The following is a 25099-nucleotide window of genomic DNA, read 5'->3' on the forward strand; positions in this document are numbered from 1 at the left end:
AGCGCTGACCATAAGAGACTAGTTGAACAGTTTTGGGCTTTAAAAGTAGTTTATCTGATGTACATAATGTTCGGCCAGGTGTATAAAGTTCTAAAAGATCTGAGAGGTAAACAGGAGCTAAATTATTTAAATATTTAAAAGTAAGTAATAAAATCTTAAAATCAATTTGATATTTAACAGGTAACCAGTGTAAATTATATAAAACAGGAGTTATGTTGTCACATTTCTTAGTTAAAGTAACAAGTCTTGCCGCAGTATTCTGTACTTTTTGTAATTTATCTATAAGCTTTAAAGGTAAACCAACTAAAAGTGAATTAAAGTTATCTAATCGAGAAGTGACCAGAGAATTAACAAGTGACTTAGTGGCCTCTACAGTTACACATTTAATTATTTTACCTATATTTCTAATATTAAAATAGCACAATTTACAAATATTATTTACTTGAGCTCCAATAAGCATAAAACTATCAAAGAGTGCGCCAATATTACGAGCAGAATAAGATTAAAATATATCACAATTACCAATTACAACAGGGGGGTTATCATGTGCAGATTTACTTAATTGATGCCTTGAGCCTAATAACAAATATTCGGTTTTATCATCATTCAATTTTAGAAAGTTCTTTGACATCCATTTTCTAATTTCACTTATACAGTTCTCAAGTTGCAATTTTGATAAATTGAAAGAAGATGGACAATTAGGTGTAAATGAAATATATAATTGAGTATCATCGGCATACAAATGAAAGCTGGGACCATATTTTCTGACAATATCGCCTAATGGTGATGTATAGAGGGTAAATAAAATCGGACCAAGAACAGAACCTTAGGGAACCCCAGATGACAAAACAGATTCAGACGACGATTTGCAATTAACTAAAATACACTGTTTTCTACCCACAAGATAGCTTTCTAAAAGATTTAATGCAGAGCCACAAATACCGATTTTAAATTGAAGTCTACGTAGAAGAATGGAAGGGTCCACCGTGTCGAAAGCAGTAGATAAATCTAATAAAATTAAAAATGTACATTTTCAATTATCAATTTCCATTAAAATATCATTTGAAACCCGGGTTAAAGCTGTTTCGGTACTGTGAAATTGTTTATAAGCAATTTGAAATAGTTCATACAAACAGTTTTCATCTATATGGGCCTTTATCTGAGAAGCAATACATTTCTCCAATATTTTAGAAATAAAACTTAAGTTAGAGACAGGCCTGTAATTTTTAAAAACAGTGTAGACTTTTTAATTAAAGGGGTAACATAAGCTTGTTTGAAAACGTTGGGAATAGTAGCGGATGATATACAAGAATTAATAATATTGGTAAAAACTGGAATAACTTTGTCTAGACAGTCCTTAAGGACAGAAGTCGGAACAGGATCTAATGAACAAGATTTAGGAGCAAATGATTTAATTAGCTTTAAACCAAAAGATTCTCTAACCAAGTTAAAATTATCGAAATAAACAGAATTTTCTAACTTATCAAAATCATGAGCGTTAAAGTCAATAGTTTTATTTAAATCATCAAGTTCAGTTCGTATTTCCTGTATTTTTATTTGAAAAAAATCAGAGAATAAATTTGCAAGTTCAGTGTCATTATCATTGTCTGGGAGAATAGTACGCTCAGCATTATGGTCCAAAAGGGAATTTACAACTTTATACAGGTCTTTTTGTCTGTTTTCGCCATTTTCTATTTTATCAGAGTAAAATTTAATTTTAGCGTCTTCAATTAATTTATTCACATTGTTTTTTAAAGATTTATAAATCTGTTTATGGACATGTAGATTTGTTTTCCGCCACAGATGTTCAGCCTAATTACGGTCCCTTTTGGCTTCTCAAATAGAATCATTAAACCACTGCGTATTGGGACGAATAGTAAATGTTTTCGTTTGAAGAGGAACAAGCGAGTCCCATATTTTGCTGCTTTGTAACAGTATCCGTATAAATTGGGCATCATTCGACAGTCCATTCCTCGGGCCACTCAACGAAAGTTTAATTCGTTTAATCCATTAATACTGGACGGAGAAATCAAGTTTTTCCCCAAAACACCCATTTTTTGCATTTTTTTCGAAATATCTATCATTATTTCGACTACTTCCGGTTTCCGGGTCGTTTTTGAAATTGCTTTATGCAGCGGTCTGACTATATAGCTTTATCCTTTCCCAAAAATATAAGGGTTGGGAAATGGGCAGAAAATTCGAAAAAAATCGAAAAATAAAGGGCGATAACTCGGAATGAAACTTATATTTCTGGTATCGGATGGTCTTCAGGTATCCAAAAATGTAGGTCAAATTTGAAAATTTTGAAACATAACAAAAATTTTCATTTTTCGAACGCTAGAAGTCAGCGACGAAATTTCGAAATTTTCAACTGCTATCGTCCGAGAAAAGACTCAGGGTTTCTGAAAATGTCATTTGTATGAAAATAGGTACAGAATTGACGAAGCTACGACCGTTTTTTAATTTTTATGCACCGCACGAAATTCGGCCACTTCCGGTCTGCGCAGAAGTTTCAAAATTGTTTTAAGAAGTAGCCACCACATGGTTTCCCAATAGAAAATTTGGTTCCAGATCGATATCTGTTTCCGATCATGGAGAAATAGGCTGCAGCGGATAAAAATAATAATAATAACTAGACCTGCAAGCAGCACTGAACCGGCTTTCAGGAATCAGACAGGAAGTGTGTCATACAATAGCCCATTTATCGAGCTACCAAACGATACTTTAGATGTTTTGATCCGGTCACACCCAAGGGTGAAATCCTGATTGTTGCAAGAGCACCGATTTTTTTTACTGTCTTTTTTTTTAAATATCGAATATTTATTTGACTACTTCCTGTTTACGGATCATTATCGGGATAGATTTAACAAGTGGTATGGGAACTTAATTTCCTGTACCAGAAGTTTCAGAAAGATCCATTGGATAGTTTTACCTCCGTTATACCATTAGAAGCAGATTTACAGATATAACGATTTTTCGACTTCTTTTCAAAGATTGTGGCCCTTTTGGACCGTTTATACTATATTGAGGCTTTTAAATTTGGATTCACACCATAGACCACCGTTAGGACTCTAAGTAACAGAGGTTTAAGAAAGAAAATAAGAGAAGCGTTCGAAAAATGAAAAATTTTGTTTAAAACACAATTTTTGTTATTTTTCAAAATTTTCAAATTTGACCTACATTTTTGGATACCTGAAGACCATCCGATACCAAAAATATAAGTTTCATTCCGAGTTATCGCCCTTTATTTTTCGATTCTTTTCGAATTTTCTGCCCATTTCCCAACCCTTATATTTTGGGAAAGGATAAATCGATAGTTCTGAAATTCCTGGAACATAAAGCTATATAGTCAGACCGCTGCATAAAGCAATTTCAAAAACGATCCGGAAACCGGAAGTAGTCGAAATAATGATAGATATTTCGAAAAAAATGCAAAAAATGGGTGTTTTGGGGAAAAACTTGATTTCTCCGTCCAGTATCAATGGATTAAACGAATTAAACTTTCGTTGAGTGGCCCGAGGAATGGACTGTCGAATGATGCCCAATTTATACGGATACTGTTACCAATTAAGCAGCAAAATATGACAAGCAGAAAATCAAGTATTTTCTGATTTGGAGAGTTTTTGGACGCCTGTATCTCGAAATCTTAACCGCAACTTTTTTTTCTAACTTTTTCTATCGAGAGTTCATTCGATAGTCTTGTGAATTATGCCATCCAATAAGACTTTGAAATGTCTGGAATATGATAAAAAAGGGACTGAAATCGAAAAAAGTCGAAAAATCGTGAAATTTTGCAAAATGCTCTATTACTTTATTATTTAAACAAATTTTTACAAAAAGATTACAGATTCGGATAGCTGACCTAATTACGATTCTAACGATGTATAATATGTATTGAGTTATAGAAATTTAATTTTCGATATTTTGACATTTTTGCATTTTTGACATTTTTGCATTTTTGGCACCTTTGAACATAGGATTTCTCAGGGTCATTTTATCTGATCAGATAATGTAATATATCATTACAGAGCCCTGCTGCTATATTTAATTGCCCAAACTGGTTATTAAAACTATTCCGACAATAATCTCCATACCGGAAGTATTAAAAAAATGTAAAGAAAAGGTTAAAAAATTGTCGCTCTTGCGAAAAGCTGGATTTCTCGGTCAGATATTACACAGGACCAAAAGAAGTAAAGTGTCTATGGATAGCCCCATTAATGGACTATTATATGGCATCTCAATGGTAGGATTTCGATGGTTAGAAAATAAATTGTGGTACGCCGAAAATCTAGTATTTTCCGTTTTTGGAGCCTTTTTAGACGTCTTTTTCTCGAAAACGACAACTCCGATTTTTCTGAAACTTTTTTAACGCAGAATCCTATGGGTGGGCTATGGCGTGAGTCCAACAATAAAAGCATTGAAATAACATAAGTTGTCCAAAAAGAGCCTCAATCTTGGAAAAAAGTTGAAAAATCCTTACATTACTGAAAATGATCTTCTAATTTTCTTTCTTTGGAAAACAGCTGAATGAATTATTCTGAAACTTCTTGTACAGAAGGTAAGGTAACCAAACAACTTGTTAAAGCTATCCCGACAATGATCCATAAAACGGAAGTAGTCGAAAATTTTCGGATATTTTGAGAAAAAAAAAACGTAAAAAAAAAAAAAAAAATGGAGATCTTGCGAAAAAAGTGATTAATACGCCAGATTTCACCGAATCAAAACAACTAAAGTGTCATTGGATAGTTCGAACAATGGACAATCTTATGAGATCTAAATGGTAAAAATTCGCGGGTTAGGCAATATATAATGGAGCGCTGAAAATCTATTATTTTTCTTTTTGGAGCCTATTCAGACGCTTTTATTTCGAAAACTTCTCTTATTTTCTTTCTTAAGCTTCTGTTACTTAGAGTCCTAACGGTGGTCTATGGTGTGAATCCAAATTTAAAAGCCTCAATATAGTATAAACGGTCCAAAAGGGCCACAATCTTTGAAAAGAAGTCGAAAAATCGTTATATCTGTAAATCTGCTTCTAATGGTATAAGGGAGGTAAAACTGTCCAATGGATCTTTCTGAAACTTCTGGTACAGGAAATTAAGTTCCCATACCACTTGTTAAATCTATCCCGATAATGATCCGTAAACAGGAAGTAGTCAAATAAATATTCGATATTTAAAAAAAAAGACAGTAAAAAAAATCGGTGCTCTTGCAACAATCGGGATTTCACCCTTGGGTGTGACCGGATCAAAACATCTAAAGTATCGTTTGGTAGCTCGATAAATGGGCTATTGTATGACACACTTCCTGTCTGATTCCTGAAAGCCGGTTCAGTGCTGCTTGCCGGTCTAGTTATTATTATTATTTTTTTCCGCTGCAGCCTATTTCTCCATGATCGGAAACAGATATCGATCTGGAACCAAATTTTCTATTGGGAAACCATGTGGTGGCTACTTCTTAAAACAATTTTGAAACTTCTGCGCAGACCGGAAGTGGCCGAATTTCGTGCGGTGCATAAAAATTAAAAAACGGTCGTAGCTTCGTCAATTCTGTACCTATTTTCATACAAATGACATTTTCAGAAACCCTGAGTCTTTTCTCGGACGATAGCAGTTGAAAATTTCGAAATTTCGTCGCTGACTTCTAGCGTTCGAAAAATGAAAATTTTTGTTTAAAACACAATTTTCAAATTTGACCTACATTTTTGGATACCTGAAGACCATCCGATACCAGAAATATAAGTTTCATTCCGAGTTATCGCCCTTTATTTTTCGATTTTTATCGAATTTTCTGCCCATTTCCCAACCCTTATATTTTTGGGAAAGGATAAAGCTATATAGTCAGACCGCTGCATAAAGCAATTTCAAAAACGACCCGGAAACCGGAAGTAGTCGAAATAATGATAGATATTTCGAAAAAAATGCAAAAAATGGGTGTTTTGGGGAAAAACTTGATTTCTCCGTCCAGTATTAATGGATTAAACGAATTAAACTTTCGTTGAGTGGCCCGAGGAATGGACTGTCGAATGATGCCCAATTTATACGGATACTGTTACAAAGCAGCAAAATATGGGACTCGCTTGTTCCTCTTCAAACGAAAACATTTACTATTCGTCCCAATACGCAGTGGTTTAATGATTCTATTTGAGAAGCCAAAAGGGACCGTAATTAGGCTGAACATCTGTGGCGGAAAACAAATCTACATGTCCATAAACAGATTTATAAATCTTTAAAAAACAATGTGAATAAATTAATTGAAGACGCTAAAATTAAATTTTACTCTGATAAAATAGAAAATGGCGAAAACAGACAAAAAGACCTGTATAAAGTTGTAAATTCCCTATTGGACCATAATGCTGAGCGTACTATTCTCCCAGGGCCACAATCTTTGAAAAGAAGTCGAAAAATCGTTATATCTGTAAATCTGCTTCTAATGGTATAAGGGTGGTAAAACTGTCCAATGGATCTTTCTGAAACTTCTGGTACAGGAAATTAAGTTCCCATACCACTTGTTAAATCTATCCCGATAACGATCCGTAAACAGGAAGTAGTCAAAAAAATATTCGATATTTAAAAAAAAAAGACAGTAAAAAAAATCGGTGCTCTTGCAACAATCGGGATTTCACCGTCGGGTGTGACCGGATCAGTGCTGCTTGCAGGTCTAGTTATTATTAATTTTTTTTTCCGCAGGAGCCTATTTCTCCATGATCGAAAACAGATATCGATCTGGAACCAAATTTTCTATTGGGAAACCATGTGGTGGCTACTTGATAAAACAATTTTGAAGCTTCTGCGCATACCGGAAGTAACCGAATTTTGTACTTTTTTCCGGAATTGAAAATCGGCCGTGGTTTCGTATTTTCAAACAAATGACATTTTCGAACATTAATCTATGGCTTTTGTCCTTCGAATTTTGAAAATACGTTGTTTACGAGACAATTTTTGTTATTTTTCAAAATTTTCAAATTTGACCTACATTTTTGGATACCTGAAGACCATCCGATTCCAGAAATATAAGATTCATTCCGAGTTATCGCCCTTTTTTTTCGATTTTTCGAATTTTCTGCCCATTTCCCAACCCTTATATTTTTTCGAAAGGATAAATCGATAGTTCTGAAAGTCCTGGAACATAAAGCTATATAGTCAGACCGCTGCATAAAGCAATTTCAACAACTATCCGGAAACCGGAAGTAGTCGAAATAATGATAGATATTCCGAAAAAAAACGCAAAAAATGTGTGTTTTGGGGAAAAACTCGATTTCTCCGTCCAGTATCAATGGATTAAACGAATAAGGATTTCGTTGAGTGGCCCGAGAAATGGACTGTCATATGATGACCAATTTATACAAATAGTATGACCAAGCAGCAAAATATGACATGCTGAAAATCAAGTATTTTCTGATTTGGAGCGTTTTTGGACGCTTGTATCTCGAAAACTGCTCCAGGGATTTTTCTTAAACTTTCCCTATCGAGAGTCCCTCCGGTAGTCTTGTGTATGAATCCATCCAATAAGACATTGAAATGTCTGGAATATGTAAAATAACGTACTGAAAATCGAAAAAAGTTGAAAAATCGTGAAATTTTGAAAAATGCTCTATTACTTTTATTATTTTGTCTCAGTAATTTTCCTTGGCAGCCATTGGCTAATTCAGCTTTTCAGTCCTAGATTAATTATTTATTGTTCGATTTGTATAAAACAAAGTTCATATGCTCCGTTGTTTCAATTGCCATTTTTTTTGTTACCGATAGAGTTATCTGTCGGCACCGGAAGTGGTGTAATTTTACCAAAAACTACAATTTTGACAGTTAGGTACCACTTTTCGAAAGCAAATATTATTTTTTTCAAATCTGGTATAACTGAAAGGGTGCGCCCTTTAAAGGCGCACAAAATGTTGGGCCCAGTTTTTTTAATTTCGATTCCGTTTTCGGGCTATTTCGATTAAAAGGTGAAAAAGGCGTAAAATTAAGCTATTTACAACCCATCCAGCATTTTCATATTTTAAAATATTACTTCGTAACTTTCATAAACTATACGGAGAGAATGTATGCGAAAATTAATTTGTAATATGCGCAGTTGCCGAGAAATGGTCAATTTTGCATGAGTCACTCTTTACGCTATTGTGCCTGTAAAAGAGTCGATTAATATTGGATTTTCATAAAAGTGACACCATTTGATGCATAATGTCAATTATGACGATTTCAACTCAATTTAACATTTTCAATGTCACCGGAAATGACGAAATTTGGGCAAAAACTGTATTTATAGCCTTCGAAACAAATAATTTATTGAAATGAGTCGTATTTAGTGTTTGTTTAAGATTTTGATATTTGATTCTAATCAACTAAAAGAATGAACCCATACGATCATATAGATATCACAAAATGGTTTCTAACTTGTTCAGTTGCAGAGAAATAGGCAATTTTCAACAGGTCACTTTTCAAGGTTTTTTGTCCACAAAAGTGTCAATTATTATTCGATTTTCATGAAATTTTCACTGTGTGATACCTAATGCCATTTACGATTTCATACAAGTAATTTAAGATTTTCATTATCACCTAAAGTAACGTCATTTTGGCAAAAACTGTATTTTTAGCTTTCAAAACAGATATTTTATTCAAATGAGTCTGATTTGTAATGTTTTTAAAATTATGATATCTGATTCCAATCAGCTAATAGATTGAACCCATACGATCATACAGATACCAGAAAATGGTTTCTAACTGGTACGGTTGCAAACGAATAGACGATTTTCTACAAGTCACATTTCAAGGTTTTTGGTCTATTAAAGTGGCAATTATTATTCGATTTACATAAAATTTTCACCATGTGATGCCTTATGCCATTTCTGATTTCATAAAACTAATTGAATACTTTCATTATCACCGGAAGTACTGTACACTTACATGTAACAAATGTATAAAATGAATTGATATTGCTGGATTTGGTTGATTCGGCGTCCATTTTATTTGATGTGTGCAATGCTTATGTGGAAACCTGTTTAATGGTTTCATTGGTAGCGGAAGTGACATGTTTAGGGTAACGTGGCACCGGTGAAACCCGTCATTACTGCATCGCAGTTCTAGTTAGAACTAAATTTATAGTGTCCCAAAGCATCAACCAATCAAATTGCTTATCTCTGCTTACCCTGGGCAGAAAATGCTCATCTACGAACTCCATTAAGGCATTGACCTAATAAACACCTATACCAAGTTTCAACATTCTAGTCTAGCTCAATTAGAAGGAGAGTTATTGTGTCCCAAAAAGTGTAACAGACGGACAGACAGCAGACAAATGGACAGACGGATGGACAGACGGACATACTTATCATACATCCAGACGAATCCGGGGGACAAATATGCATAATATATTAGTGACACGTGAATCATCAATATTGGTACGTGAATTATCGAATTATCAATATTGGTACGTGAATTATCAACATTGCTATAAAATAGCACTGGAATACATCATTTTCTTAATTTTTCGGTAAGCATGTTTACTAATCTCTAGATTTTATTTCTACAATTGCCAACCAGAATGTAATACCACTGTAAAAAAATGCATTTTTCTCCCAACAATTTGAGGATTCACGTAATTTCTATGCTATTTTTATTTAATACGACAGTTTGTTTGATTCGAAAAGTAATACTTCATATCTGATTGCCTTTTTTTTTGAAGATCATAATTATCTCTTTTACACCATGTGTGACCGTAATAGAGGTAAAGCGGTTTGTTCTAGAAAATTCTTATGACACATGGTAGAGTGGTTCGTGCAAATAACAAAAATCCAATAATCGAGCTATATTTGGGGCTTATTTTAACAAATATGATAAGACTTACCATTAAAATCATCATTCATTAACAATTAAACTATTGCTAAGTTGGATATTTGTATGATTTGGCCATTTGAATGGGACTTTCTAATTATATGGAAAAGTTGATCGCCCAAGTAGCGTTAAAGAGTTATGTTTCTTGGTCACATCAAAGTTTCAAATTTTGCTCTGGAAAACGAATTCTTAATTTCTGCAGTCGGCTTTCATCTTTTTTTTACGTAGGTACAATTAACGATTGAATTTAACATTTGTACTCGTGCGCAACCCTTAGAGAGAGAGAGAGAGAGAGAGAGAGAGAGAGAGGGAGAGAGAGAGAGAGAGAGATGTCTGTATTTTTAGCTGATTTTTTTAACGTTTACATGCAATAGACTATAGTTAAAACTTTCTAATAAGGGGTGAATTTCGTGGTTTACAAACGCAGTATGTAGAGAGTGCTTACCGTACTCATATTGTAGATGTTAAATATTCTTTATGATAATCCTATTTTGTTTCAAATAATTATCACAAATATAAAAATCATACACATCAAAAATAGAGGAGCACACAACATGCCGAAAGAAAAAAAGCCTTAAGCATTTTCAAATCGGTTCGGCAGCAGTGTTCCAAATGTCTAGCATTGCATCCTGAATTCCGTATAAGAATCTACTTAGAAGTCAAAAATGCGACTCCTACACATTCTGCTCTAAACTGTGTTATAAATTATAGAATAAACCGTTAATCAATTGAACCCATTTCAAGGTGGAACTGCATGCTTTTTGATATGATTGGGCTATTTGTGGCGCCAGATAATCCAAAAATAGAAGTCGATACGTGACAATGCGTCTCAAAAAATTCTTTGATCTGTTATATGACTGGAAAATTCTGTTATTAAAAACAACTGGCATGACAATGACTAAATAATAAGTTGGGAGTTCTACAATAGGGATCTTTTAGTGAAATGTTAGAGAAATTTAAGTTTAAATCTATCCTTTGTGTTTGAATTACCACTTATTGATGGTTGTGTCGTATTATGTATCAATCTGGAAATTTCTGTTTTATAGCTATTGTTCTCGAAAGTAAGACGCACAATTTACGCATCGTGTCGCGTTTTCATATTTTTAATAATTATGAAACAGTCAATGTGCGTCTTTTTTGGTTATATTTCAGTTCTAGAAAAATGAGTTGTTGCTAGATTTATAATAACTGAAACGTTTTGTAACCACCATGTTAGAAATGGCAAATGCATACGGATACTATACATGAATGGCATAGCCATAATGGCACATCCTCCTATTAAATTTGACACAAAACCGGAGGCCAAATTTGCAGTGCCCTAAAATGATTAGAATCCGAGTCTTGTGACCAGTACCGTAATTTTATTTTAATCATACACGTCTGGTTAATCGAGACGAGAGAAAATAATTTCGTTCAATAAATTTTTTCTGCATATTTAGAGCTAGCAACAATGTAACTTCTAAAGTAACTAAAGCGCCCACTAACAACAGAGTTTTATGGTTAAATAAAAGTAACTTTCACAGTCTTGCAGTGTCGGTATGTTGCCACGAGAGTGGATTTAAAAGATAGAAAAAGGGCGAAACTACGGGAGTTGACTCTGAACCGAGAATCGTTACAATATATACGTCATTGGTTACAATCAACTAACTTACAAATTAAATCGCCGAGTTTTAGCCAAAATTTTAATCTAGTTCGTAACTACTTATTTTTAAAAGTCCAACGAGTAAAGAATAATTTTTTACATGGCTTCATTGATAAATAAGTGAATGAATATTGTCACGTGAATGTCTATTTTGGGCGACTGTTTGCTGCTTACAGTGCACGAGCGAGCCTGTGAGAGCACTTTTCTCATAAACGAAGTTTTGATCCGCGTGACAACATGCTGTTAAAACAGGTCAGTTTATATATACTATTCAAAAAAAGTAGGGGATATTTGATTTTTAAGTGTTATTAAAGTCACCTAATGAAACTGACGAAGAAACAAATGACAAAATGAAATGAAGTTCACATTCATCGATTTATTCCAAATGATCGTTAGACTAAGTAAGGCACAGACTGACCATTATAAGGGTAAAATGATACCCGGGGTCAAACAGCAAAGTTACCACAGCATCACAACCAAGTCAGTAACGGGTAAATCCTCCTCTGTTTGCCAAACAAGCATTGATCCGACGTGGCATACTCCTAATGAGACGTCTAAGGTCATTTTGGTCCAGATTGTCCCATTCCTGTTGCAACGCAGCAGCAAGTTCTTGGACATTGGCAGGACGTTGTTGACGTTGACGTAACCTCTGTCCAAGCATGTCCCAGACATGCTCGATGGGGGAGAGGTCGGGACTCAGTGCTGGCCAAGGTAATGTGGTGATGTTCTGTTGTTGGAGGTAACCTGTAATGATCCTGGCCCTGTGACATCTTGCGTTGTCATCCTGGAAGATGAAACGGCGGCCATGACGTCGTGCGAACGGCACAACATGGACTGCCAAGATGTTGTCCCGGTAGTACTGGCCTGTAACACGCCCTGCAACAACATGTAAAGCCGTTCTTCCAGCAACAGTGATGCCTCCCCACACCATAACAGAACCACCCCCAAATCGATCATGTCTGATGACGTTAACGTCTTGGAAGCGCTCGTTTCGACGACGCCACACCCTCCTACGTCTGTCCAAAAAATCAACAGTGAACCTTGACTCATCTGAAAACATCACATTGCTCCAGCGTCGATTATCCCAGTGTTGACGATCCCTACACCAACGACGTCTTGCCTGAATGTGATGATCTCTCAAACAAGGGATCACGCGAGGACGTCGGGCGCGAAGGTGACCCCTATGCAGTCGATTCCGAATCGTCTAGCCACTCACTCTCACACCAGTGTCTGTTTGAAGACGAGCGCTGATCTGATTTGTTGTGATGACACGATTTCTCAAGGCCAAGGTACGGATAAATCGATCCTGGGCTTGAGTTGTCGCCCTTGGTCAACCTGAGCGTGGTCTGTCCTGTACAGATTGTGTATCACGGTATCTGGACCATAGCCTGCTTCTGACAGACTGAGAAACATTCATCGTCCGCGCCACAACCGCCTGTGTTGTGCCGATCTGTAGCATGCCAAGGGCATGTAACCTTTCATTTTGGGTAAGCCGACGCATATCAAAATTTGTTTTCTGGTCACTAAAACAATTAAACTGATGTTTCCACCCTGGAATTCAATGCCACAATGACTGTAACATTCAAAGTCAGAGTCGTGCAAATCTTGGGTTGGACCCCCATGATGATCCCAAGCATCACCTGCATTCCATGCGGTAGCTATTGGTGCGTTTGGGCGTCACATGTAACTGGAAATGTTTCTTCTGTTAGGTTAGTGACTTTTTTCGTAGTCATTTGCATATTTTAGTATTATGCCCCCAAAATCAAATATCCCCTACTTTTTTTGAATAGTATAGTACAGATAATTGAGTCTGTGGGCCACTCTACACATGGACAATATGTGGGTGTTCAAACACCACTTCATTGATAAGATTCCCACACAACAATTTACTTTTGTTAAATGACCGATGGGTAAGATCTAGTTTCAGCCATTTTCCATAGCCCTCGGTCTCGACCGGCATATACGGTCGACATGGGTCACAACCTTGGTATTACATACTTTTACACTATTTCCATACAAGTAGCAGCCATTTTGTTGGGCAGTTTTGTTTCGATTTTCCCAAAATTCAAACTCAACCTTCTTTATAGTGCAACGGTGATATATTTAAATGGTTTTTAAAATCAGATAAAAATTGTGAACTCTAAAGGATCCACAAGCTAAAAATGTGATGTTTCGTACAATCTGGGGCCATAATCCTGGAAGTTAGGGTCTGATATCGAAAGGAACCAAAATCTTTGGGATATAAAGATATATTTTAAGTTTCATCAAAATTGGATAAAAATTGTGACCTCTAGAGGATCAACAACATTCATTCGTATTACATACTTTTCCCGAAATTCAAACTCACCCATCATTATGGGTAAAAATTGTGACCTCTAGATAGTCCAGAAGCTAAAATCGCGATTTTTTCGTACAATCAGAGATCTTTGTGATATAAACACTTGATCAAAATCGGATCAAAATTGTGACCTCTACAGGATCCAAAACCTTGATATTACATACTTTAACACTCTTTGCGTACAGTGAGCAGCCATATTGTCAGGCAGTTTCGGTCCAATTTTCCTGAAATTTGAACTCAACCATCATTATGGTGTAACCAAGATATATTTGACCGATTTTTTAAATGGAATAAAAATTGTGTCCTCTTGAGGGACCACAGGCTTTAACGTCCTACTGTTCTCCTCCGAACTGGCCTAATGAGAACGGACATACGTCATACAGTGTGCTATGAGGAATATTTTGCCCAGACAGTGGCACAACGGCCTACTCTTATATCGAATTCCAACTGTCAAGGGATCTTTTACGTGCACGCCAATCTGTACACGGGACCTCCGTTTTTTGTCCCCTCCGAACGACTACACAGCTGTCCTGCACCACTGACAAGGGAGAAACCACGTCAGAAAATCCTGATGAACCTAATTAAGTTACGGTCTGTTACATGTCAATATTGACAGGAACCGAGGTCTTTTGGACTAGAAACACATATTTTTAGTTTTGTCATAATCTGATAAAAATTGTGACCAAACAGACGGTCGGGCATCCACCTGTCCTGACAGACAGGGGCAACAACATAATAGGTTCATCTTAAGGTTCTTTGTGTGCCCCCGGGACATTCTAGTCGAGAGTCTAATTCCCGTCCACTTGATTACCACGTTCTATACAATAAGAATGCAAATACAGTTTATTTACCCAAAAGATTAGTGGTATCCTGTTGATCAGCATCAACTCTGTCGTCTGTTCTGTGATTGGGTGACACTGATTCACCATGACTGGATGATCTATTGTAATTCTGACCATTCATTGGTCGATTCTGCTGATGTGGTGGACGAATCATAACAGCTGGGGCATTTTCAGCTGATAATGCAGAATTTTGATTGGTTAAATCTGCTTCTATACATTGATTTAGTAAATGATGTGAATATTGGCTACTTTTAACTCCTTGTGGAGAACTCTCTGTCGATTGTGGTCTCATATATCGTCTAGGGGAACCATCGGCAGTATGTGGTAAACGGATTTGTGTATATTCCTGAATTTTTGGCGAATTGAATTGTTGTGTGGTGCGGCAATAACAGGTGTTACTTAATAACGATTGGTTAATAGAACTCTGAACGAACACATTAGGGTCATTGAATCGACTGAAATTGGTTGTCGGGTCTTTAGTGGTATGGTAGATGTCCGATGATTGACTTTGACCCTGAGAGGAAGCAGTAGGGTAAAATAAGTGTTGTAGATCAATTTGAGGGGATGACATGGGGTGCTGAGATGGGGGTTGATTGTGGGAAACAGGCAAACTGTGAGATGCAGGTTCAAATAGTTGATGTGATCTAACCCTAGTGGTTGTTGGCAAACTGTAAAAAGAAAGATTATCAAATTATTTAAGCCACGACCTGCACTATCACAAAATACATTACCACCTGTAAAATACTTGTACTACTTGCTATACCTGTGAAAAGGATATAGAAGTGCAAAAAATGATTAACTTTTTAAATATGCTGTTTTAGAAACATGATGTCCTTTGAATTTACAACATTTGTGAATTACACTTTATGGAAAACAAAACAAACCAGCGGTTGCCAGGCAAGATACCCCTACATTTTTTTTGCAAGAGATGGATAGAGAACATGTTTAAAAAAAAAAAAAACGTGATTTTTCTTACAATCAGGGGCCATAATCTAGGAAGTTATGGTCTGAAATGTGCAGATATCGAAAGGGACTGAGATGTTTGGGATATAAAGATATATTTTAAGTTTCATCAAAATCAGACAAAAATTGTAACCGCTAGACGGTCCACATCCTTTGCATTACATACTTTTACACAATTTGCTTACAAGGAGCGGCCCTTTTGTCCGACAGTTTTGTTTCGATTTTCCCGAAATTCAAACTCAACCTTCATTATGGTGCAATGGTGATATATATATAAAGGGTTTTTAAAATTGGATAACCAGCGGCTGCCAGGCAAGATACGCCCACATTTTGCAAGAGATGGAAAAGAACAAGCTAAAAACTAAAGCGATTTCTTGTACAATCAGAGACAATAATCCAGAAAGTTATGGTCTGAAATGCACAAATATCAAAAGGGACTGAGATCTTTGGGATATAAAGATATGTTTAAAGTTTCATCAAAATCGGATAAAGATTGTGACCTCTAGAGGGTCCACAACCTTCATATTACGTACTTTTACACATTTTGTGTACAAAAAGAGTGGCCATTTTGTCGGGCAGTTTAATTTCAATTTTCCCGAAATTCGAATTCAACCTTCATTATGGAGAGAGAGAGAGAAATGGGGTTTAACGTCCACTCGACACAAACTAGGTCATTTCGGGACTAACATGGTTTAATTTTATTTCAATAATTCGCTTGCGCGTAGGGGTCTTTAGCAGTGGGAGGAAACCGGAGGACCCGCAGAAAACCCACGAGGTTGGACAGACGACCCTACTCCTTGTCACGTACAACCGGGGATTCGAAACCACGCCAGTCGACTCAATGACAGACTTTATGATACAGCGCGCGCACGCTAACCATTCAGCCATCCCCCCCCCCCCTCATTATGGTGGAATGGTGATATATTTAAACGGTTTTTAAATCGGAAAAAAAATTGTGATCTCTAGAGAATCGCTAACGCTGCAATTGAATATACATCCACATTCCTGCTTTCATTGACATGGTACTTTTCAAAATGAAGTGAATAAAATATGAACTAGCTGCAATGACTGTAATATGACCAGAGGCAAAGAAGGCTAGGCTTGGGTTTATTTTGCAGAATTTAGAGACTAAAATATTAACAAAAACGAGAGTGGGACACCGTCACAGGGGATCGGGGCCTGCACCAAAATAAAATAGTTGCTGTCTTTATGGTATAAGGAATAAATATGCAAAGTTCCAATATGATCCATTCAGAATTGCAGACTGTAGATGATAAATTACAAGGTATAAGGAATAAGTATGCAAAGTTTCAAGGTGATATGTTAAGAAATGCGGCCTGTAAACGACAAACAAATACAATAAATAGGTGTGTTTCTGCCCCTGGGGGTCGGACATGCACCAAAAACAATAGGGATCATCCTTAGGGTATAAGGAATAAGTATGTAAAGTTTCAAGCCGATCAGTTAAGAATTGCGGCCTGTAGGCGAAACACACACACACACGGGCGACGGCAATAAAAATGTGATTTTTCAAACAATCAGGGGTCATAATCCAGGAAGTTACGTTCAGGTATGTGCGATTATCAAAAGGAACCAAGATCTTAGTGTGTAACGATGATATATTCACACGTTTTTTTCTTAAATCGGATAAAAATTGTGACCTCTACGATCCGATTTGCGCAAATATCAAAAGGAACCAAGATCTTTGGATTATAAACATGTATTTCAAGTTTCATCAAAATTGTGAACTCTAAAGGGTCCACAACCTTGATATACCAGATGTTTACACTATTTGCGTACAAGGTGTGGCCATTTTGACCGGCAGTTTTGGTCCGATTTTCAGGACATTTGCACTCAACCAACATTATGGTTTAACGGTGATATATGTGAATGTTTTTTTTAAATCAGATAATAATTGTGACCTCTAGAGGGACCACAAATTAAAAAAGCGATTTTTTGTACAATCCGGGGGGAAATAACAATTCAAATCATGTCAATGCCAAACTGCCCATGATTAATTTACCTAAATGGAGCGATGGCGAGAAATGTCATCTCTTTATCCAAATCTTACATAATGGATCTTTAATCATGAAATGCTAAACCTACTGAACCTGCCATGCATGTACAGTACCCTGTGATGATGTAACCATCAGTTACTGCCCGAGATCTATTGACTTTGGCTTTGAAAAAAATATTCTTGCCTACAATCTTCGTAAAACATGTATGCACCCAACCATTTGCATACTGATTGTACGTATAATGTTTCTAGAGATTTGTAAGTTTTCATGGATTTCCTGGTAAAAATCCCGGGAGTGTCAATAAGATAGACATAAAGTTGACTGAAATCAACCGTGGACCACTTCGACACATCGTCTAGCCAAGGGTTCATTTGCTTGAGGATCAGTAATTCCAACAGATATTAGTTTCTGGCAATATATATCAGGATTCGAGAGATTCTTCAAATATTCACTCGTCATTATCTTCTTGAAAGATAGGTTGCCAGGCAACAAAACATACGCTCACAGCAGCTAAATCGTCCGAGCAGTCGTCAAGGGTTGTCACATATACTATTCAAAAAAAGTAGGGGATATTTGATTTTGGGGGCATAATACTAAAATATGCAAATGACTACGAAAAAAGTCACTATAGAACCTAACAGAAGAAACATTTCCAGTTACATGTGACGCCCAAACGCACCAATAGCTACCGCATGGAATGCAGGTGATGCTTGGGATCATCATGGGGGTCCAACCCAATATTTGCACGATTCTGACTTTGAATGTTACAGTCATTGTGGCATTGAATTCCAGGGTGGAAACATCAGTTTAATTGTTTTAGTGACCAGAAAACAAATTTTGATATGCGTCGGCTTACCCAAAATGAAAGGTTACGTGCCCTTGGCATGCTACAGATCGGCACAACACAGGCGGTTGTGGCGCGGACGATGAATGTTTCTCAGTCTGTCATAAGCAGGCTATGGTCCAGATACCGTGATACACAATCTGTACAGGACACACCACGCTCAGGTCGACCAAGGGCGACAACTCAAGCCCAGGATCGATTTATCCGTACCTTGGCCTTGAGAAATCGTGTCATCACAGCAAATCAGATCAGCGCTCGTCTTCAAACAGACACTGGTGTGAGAGTGAGTGGCCAGACGATTCGGAATCGACTGCATAGGGGTCACCTTCGCGCCCGACGTCCTCGCGTGATCCCTTGTTTGAGAGATCATCACATTCAGGCAAGACGTCGTTGGTGTAGGGATCGTCAACACTGGGATAATCGACGCTGGAGCAATGTGATGTTTTCAGATGAGTCAAGGTTCACTGTTGATTTTTTGGACAGACGTAGGAGGGTGTGGCGTCGTCGAAACGAGAGCTTCCAAGACGTTAACGTCATCAGACATGATCGATTTGGGGGTGGTTCTGTTATGGTGTGGGGAGGCATCACTGTTGCTGGAAGAACGGCTTTACATGTTGTTGCAGGGCGTGTTACAGGCCAGTACTACCGGGACAACATCTTGGCAGTCCATGTTGTGCCGTTCGCACGACGTCATGGCCGCCGTTTCATCTTCCAGGATGACAACGCAAGATGTCACAGGGCCAGGATCGTTACAGGTTACCTCCAACAACAGAACATCACCACATTACCTTGGCCAGCACTGAGTCCCGACCTCTCCCCCATCGAGCATGTCTGGGACATGCTTGGACAGAGGTTACGTCAACGTCAACAACGTTCTGCCAATGTCCAAGAACTTGCTGCTGCGTTGCAACAGGAATGGGACAATCTGGACCAAAATGACCTTAGACGTCTCATTAGGAGTATGCCACGTCGGATCAATGCTTGTTTGGCAAACAGAGGAGGATTTACCCGTTACTGACTTGGTTGTGATGCTGTGGTAACTTTGCTGTTTGACCCCGGGTATCATTTTACCCTTATAATGGTCAGTCTGTGCCTTACTTAGTCTAACGATCATTTGGAATAAATCGATGAATGTGAACTTCATTTCATTTTGTCATTTGTTTCTTCGTCAGTTTCATTATGTGACTTTAATAACACTTAAAAATCAAATATCCCCTACTTTTTTTGAATAGTATATTTATTCCTTTGTAGGTAATTGGGGGCCTTTACAAGACAGTTCCATAGAGATCGGATTATAATTTTTGCCGTTTGAGGGTTCACAAGGTACTACAAACTGAAACAAGGGTCTCAACTCTGGAAGTAATCTACAGTAATTTGACAGGCTTTTTCGTTTTACTAATTTAAATAATACATATAAATTTCATACAGATCAGATGATCACTTTTGCCATTCAAACGTTCACAAGGTTCACAACTGCCATAACTCTAGAAATTATTGACGGAAATTGCTGAAATTCAATAGACCTGTTTTACAAATTTACATGATGCATACACTAGGGACCGGGTATCGTCCAGATCTTACGAAAAAAGAAAAGAAACTACGCTTATCATCTAGAATTTAATACACGTATCCAGCTAATAGATTGCCATCAAGAATGTGTTAAATACCGTCAAGATTCATCAAAAACCGCCCAGTTTGTGCTACCGTGTAGATAAGGAAACACTGTTTACTTTTGACATCGATCGTCTGCTTTACGACCGTCCAGTTTCTCGGGATGTTTTTTAGAAATGAACACTACCATTTAGATTTGAAAGGGGTTTAGTTTTTAGACAAGGCCTTTATTTTCCCGGTCGTTGTCAAGAAATGAACAGAGAGTTTAATTACTTAAGGCGTTTAGATTTTACGCCAAATTACCACTTTACCGAGAGCCGTCTAGTAACTTACGGGTGAGTAGTAATACAATGCCGTTTACTTTTCATGTCTTGTAATTAGTTTGCCCAGTGTCATCTAGAAAATATCGGATGATAACTTTCATCAATCGAGCATTAACAAGGTTGAACAAATTGAAACAAGGGCCATAACTCTAGAAGTAATCAACTGAAACTGCTGAAATTCAACAGGATTCTTCTCTTTACTAATTTAAATGACGCATATAAATTTCATACAGATCGGCAGATAACTTTTGATGTTAGAGCATTCACAAGGTTCAATAAAGTGAAACAAGGGCCATAACTCTAGATGTAATAAACGGAAATTGCTGAAATTCAATAGGCTTCTACTTTTCACTAATTTAAATAATGCATATAAATTTCAGAAAGATCGGATGATAGCGTTCACAAGGTTAAACAAAGTGAAACAAGGGCCGTAACTCTAGAAGTAATAAACAGAAATTGCTGAAATTCAATAGGCTTCTTCATTTCCCTAATTTAAATATTGCATATAAATTTCATATAGATCGGATGTTGACAAGGGTCATCATAGTGAAACAAGGGTCATAACTCTAGACGTAATAAACGGAAATTATTGAAATTAAATAGGCTTCTTAATCTCACTAATGTAAACAACATATATCAATTTCAAAACAACTGGATGATAACTTTTGGCGTTAGAGTGTTCACAAGAAATTGTGGACGATGAACGGACGGACGGAGGCGATGGCAATATACGTCCACATTTCCATGTGGGTGTATAAAAATGTACAGTCAATAATAATATTCTCAAGAATCATCCGAATGCAATGTTTACGTTATTGACAAATGTGCCTTGCGCATGTGTGGCGCCAATTGAGGTAATTCCCTTACGAATATGACGACTTCTGGTAAATTGATCTATATCAACATCTGTCATCAATCTCCAAATACTTCACCTAAGCTGATAACAGAGGAGGCAGGCATATCGACAAACGAATTAGAAAGACGCTCTTTTGGGTTAATCAATATAGCGTCGATGACATCACCAAAATGACATCATGCTGCCTCCACATCATTAAAGATTCTTGAGCTCATTTACTTACGATCCCAATGCTTCCCACCAAAATTGAAAAACGTCCGTTATAAACTGCAGCCTTGTTTCGGAAAAGGGGGAAAAGTCCGGAACAAAAAGTCGCGAATGCTGAAAATCAATAGGGTTCAACCTCTCGTTACCCCAATGCTTCCCACCAAATTTGAATATCATCCGTTAAAAAACAAGGTTTTTGGAAATGGAGGGATAACTCTAGAACAGAAAGTCACAGAACAATGAATATTGATACGGTTTGTCCTCTCATGACCACAATGCTTGACACCAAATTTGAAAAAAAAATATTTTAAAAACTGTAGTTAGATAATTATTAGAAATTTGAAACTACCTACGTGTTTAAATAAGCTTCGACTCGGGCAGTTTGTGTCTGAGGTGTATGTGGTCGACCAGAAACACCCCCTTCCGTTTCTACATACAGACCAAAGTTAGTCGCCAGTTCGTCTTGACCTGGACTAGTTGTTTTAGGTAATTCTTGTGTCAGATTTAAACCCTGTCCAACACCGTTATTTTCATCATTTTCATTAGGATTTATTGAAGACACAGCAGACACCTGAAAAATAGTTTTTGAACTATAGTTTCTTGTGTTTTTAACCCATTAGGTACAGAACCACCTGCATAGACAGCTACTTTTGATGAGACAAATAATGAAATCACCCTGATTGCCTGTTACTTTCTTATATAAAGACCTGTTTGTTTGACCCTAGTATGCCAGTTCCTTTGTTAGGGGATTAATTAACAATTAACGATGCAACAATGGGGATTAATTAGGATTAATTAAGGGTCTACCAGAGGATTGAAACAGTTCATTGAAAGACAGTTCAATTCAATATTTTATTTCATTTCACATCCACTCTTTTTACAGATTATTATACAAAAACAAACATTTTCCTATAAAATATACAACATTTTCAATCATTCTAGAATAAAATATTGCAAGCCCACTAGGTGGGAGACAGCATCCCCATACTGGCTGACGGCGTAGTGTCCTTCATGGAGGCGCCGCTTCTCAGTCACTAGCCTCTCTTCCAGCTGCCGATACTTCCTTTTTCTGGGTTTCAGAGTGGCAGCAAGCTGCTTCAGGGTCACATCACAGAAAATTTGCTCTTGCTTGATGAGGTGGATGAAGTGATAGATGTTGGGGTGGTTGGTGACAAGTTTATTTATTTTGGAATGCCACCCCTCATGATAAATATGATGTACACAGTTCACATGTCATATGATGAATACAGTTCACTAGACCATGAAACTATACTCTGTTTAAAAGTAGTCACTCAAGAACTGTTCACTAGTGTTCAGCGTTAAATGAGCTGTTAATCCCTCTTAATAAAATTTATTAACCAACTAATTAATGACATTTTGAACACAGTTGTTATAACTGTATAATCAAGGACCAACAGGCTTTTTCTGACGCGTGAGTGTTAAATCCAAACTTGGGAAGGAAATTTGTTTTTACCGTGCGATTTTTCATTCGCCGGTGTGTTTTACGCAAATAGGTCTTTGTATAAGGACAGGTCTTTATATGTGGAGTTGTACGGGGCTGTTTCTTCTATGCGTCTTGGGGGGTTGGATGACCGAATGGTTAGCGCGCTGCGCGCTGTATCACAAGGCCTGTCATTGAGTTAACTGGCGTGGTTTCGAATTCCTGGTTGTACATGACAAGGAGTAGGGTTGCCTGTCCAACCTCGTGGGTTTTCTCCGGGTCCCTCGGTTTCCTCCCACTGCTAAAGACCCCTACGTGCAAGCGAATTATTGAAATAAAATTAAACCATATGTTAGTCCCGAAATGACCAAGTTTGTGTCGAGTAAACGTTAAACCCAATTTCTCTCTCTTTCTCTCTATGCGTCTTTTGTATTTGTTGATGAACATAAGACACAGTACGTGTTTTATAGTCACGCCACTTATAAAGTTGCATAATAAAATATAAATATGGACCTTAATCTGTTGTAAAAAGGCGAAAACAATGTCGTCATTTATAAGTATCCAGCAGTCAGACCCCAGTTTGAATATATCTGGGTACATAGCGATAAGCTAAATATACTGTATGTCTATATATGTGACCGGCCGCAGCTAAATGAGTTGGAATGCGCGCGAATCAATAAGGAGATAAAGACAAAATAAGTGAAAATATTGATTTTTATCGAAATTGAGATTTTCACAAAAATGAGTCTATAAATATACTATCTATCGACACAAAAGATCAAAATAGCAATAAAACATTTTAAAACACCTGTTACGTATTCTTAAATCTGTTCTATTTCTTAAAATTCTTGGCGAAATTAGTTATTTTTCTTCGCTCGCAGCGGGACGACTGGTCAATCCTCTTGCATAATAATTGGCATTGTTGTAAAGCGGAGCATCTCTAGTTTACAAATATGATCAAAATATTGTCAATGAATTGATTTTGAACGGATACAATCGAGTTTTAAAACCCCCCAAAAATATAAATAAACTCCGCCTGTTGCCATGCTGTCTACACAACTCATTTGCTGATTGGCCCAGACACCGCGTGCAAGACATTATCGATAAATATTTGGTTTTGGCGATAATGTTTTTTGGGTAACTTCATGCGATTCACTATGATAAGTGGCAGAAAAAAAATTAATTCTAATCGTAAATAGATTGCCGTTGCACGAATGTGTTAATCGAAACCATGTGGCTGATGATGTAAATTAATCGACAAGCGGGTGTGTGTCATTGAGTAATACTATTACTAATCAACTGTCACAGATCAATGATAACTGTCACGGGTCAATAATCTCCTGACCACTAGCTGGCACTAAGGTGCTAATTAATTGATGAGATTAACTGAGTTAATCTCACCAAAGTTATAATATACACAACAGACTACTAATGTATAGATTGTTCTTCAGTATAACACTATCATGTGAATATTATGCCGTATGTGTTGTGGATGTTTCTTTACGAAAGGAGTGCGTTTATTACAATTTTCGTCATCAGCACCCTTTAAATCCTAAATAAAAAACACATTAAAACAATAACTCAATTTTCAAAATTTGATGAACAGATGCTGTAGTGATTAGTACCACGTAACCCGTAACTCATATAACTGGTTTATTGTTTTGCGTGTTGAAATTAGTACCACGTAACCCGTAACTCATATAACTGGTTTATTGTTTTGTGTGTTGAAATTAGTACCACGTAACCCGTAACTCATTCCAGTTTATTGATAGGGCTGATCGCTTGGCACTCCCGTAAATAAAACCACATAAACCTGTAAAAAACCAAACAACAAAGTCAAGCGGTGCGTAAAAACTTATCATTACTGTATCACCATAAATTACAGTGGACTCTGTCACATCCGACATCGTACGGGATCGTTACAATATTTCGAATCACACAACGTTTCGGAATACCGAGCTTTCTCCAAAACCGGAAATACTGTAACTTCGAAAAACCGGAAGTATTTTTATATTGTAGCTTCGAATCACCAGAATGCTATTCCCTTTAAAAATGATAAACCTTTCTGTACTTTCAAAATTTTATTACATTAAATAATTAACAATAACAATGCATGCGTACAATATATTCATAAAATCATTTACATGTAATATCAATGCATGCGTACAATATATTTATAAATATCAATGC

The 25099-nt window shown here is 36.9% G+C and overlaps 1 protein-coding gene across 1 annotated transcript in view; it reads right to left on the reverse strand.

Moving 5' to 3' along the window:
* LOC126830155 (uncharacterized) overlaps window positions 1-25099 on the reverse strand; it is a 513485-nt gene that overhangs the window by 213382 nt on the left and 275004 nt on the right. Inside the window, exons 12-13 of the mRNA XM_050560467.2 lie at window positions 21822-22039; window positions 14656-15314 (exon numbers count right to left, since the gene is read on the reverse strand). The gene's annotated coding sequence lies outside the window, so the exon portion shown is untranslated. The remainder of the gene's footprint in view (window positions 1-14655; window positions 15315-21821; window positions 22040-25099) is intronic.

The sequence above is a fragment of the Patella vulgata genome, chromosome 1 (assembly GCF_932274485.2).
Source record: "Patella vulgata chromosome 1, xgPatVulg1.2, whole genome shotgun sequence".
Lineage (NCBI taxonomy): Eukaryota > Metazoa > Mollusca > Gastropoda > Patellidae > Patella > Patella vulgata.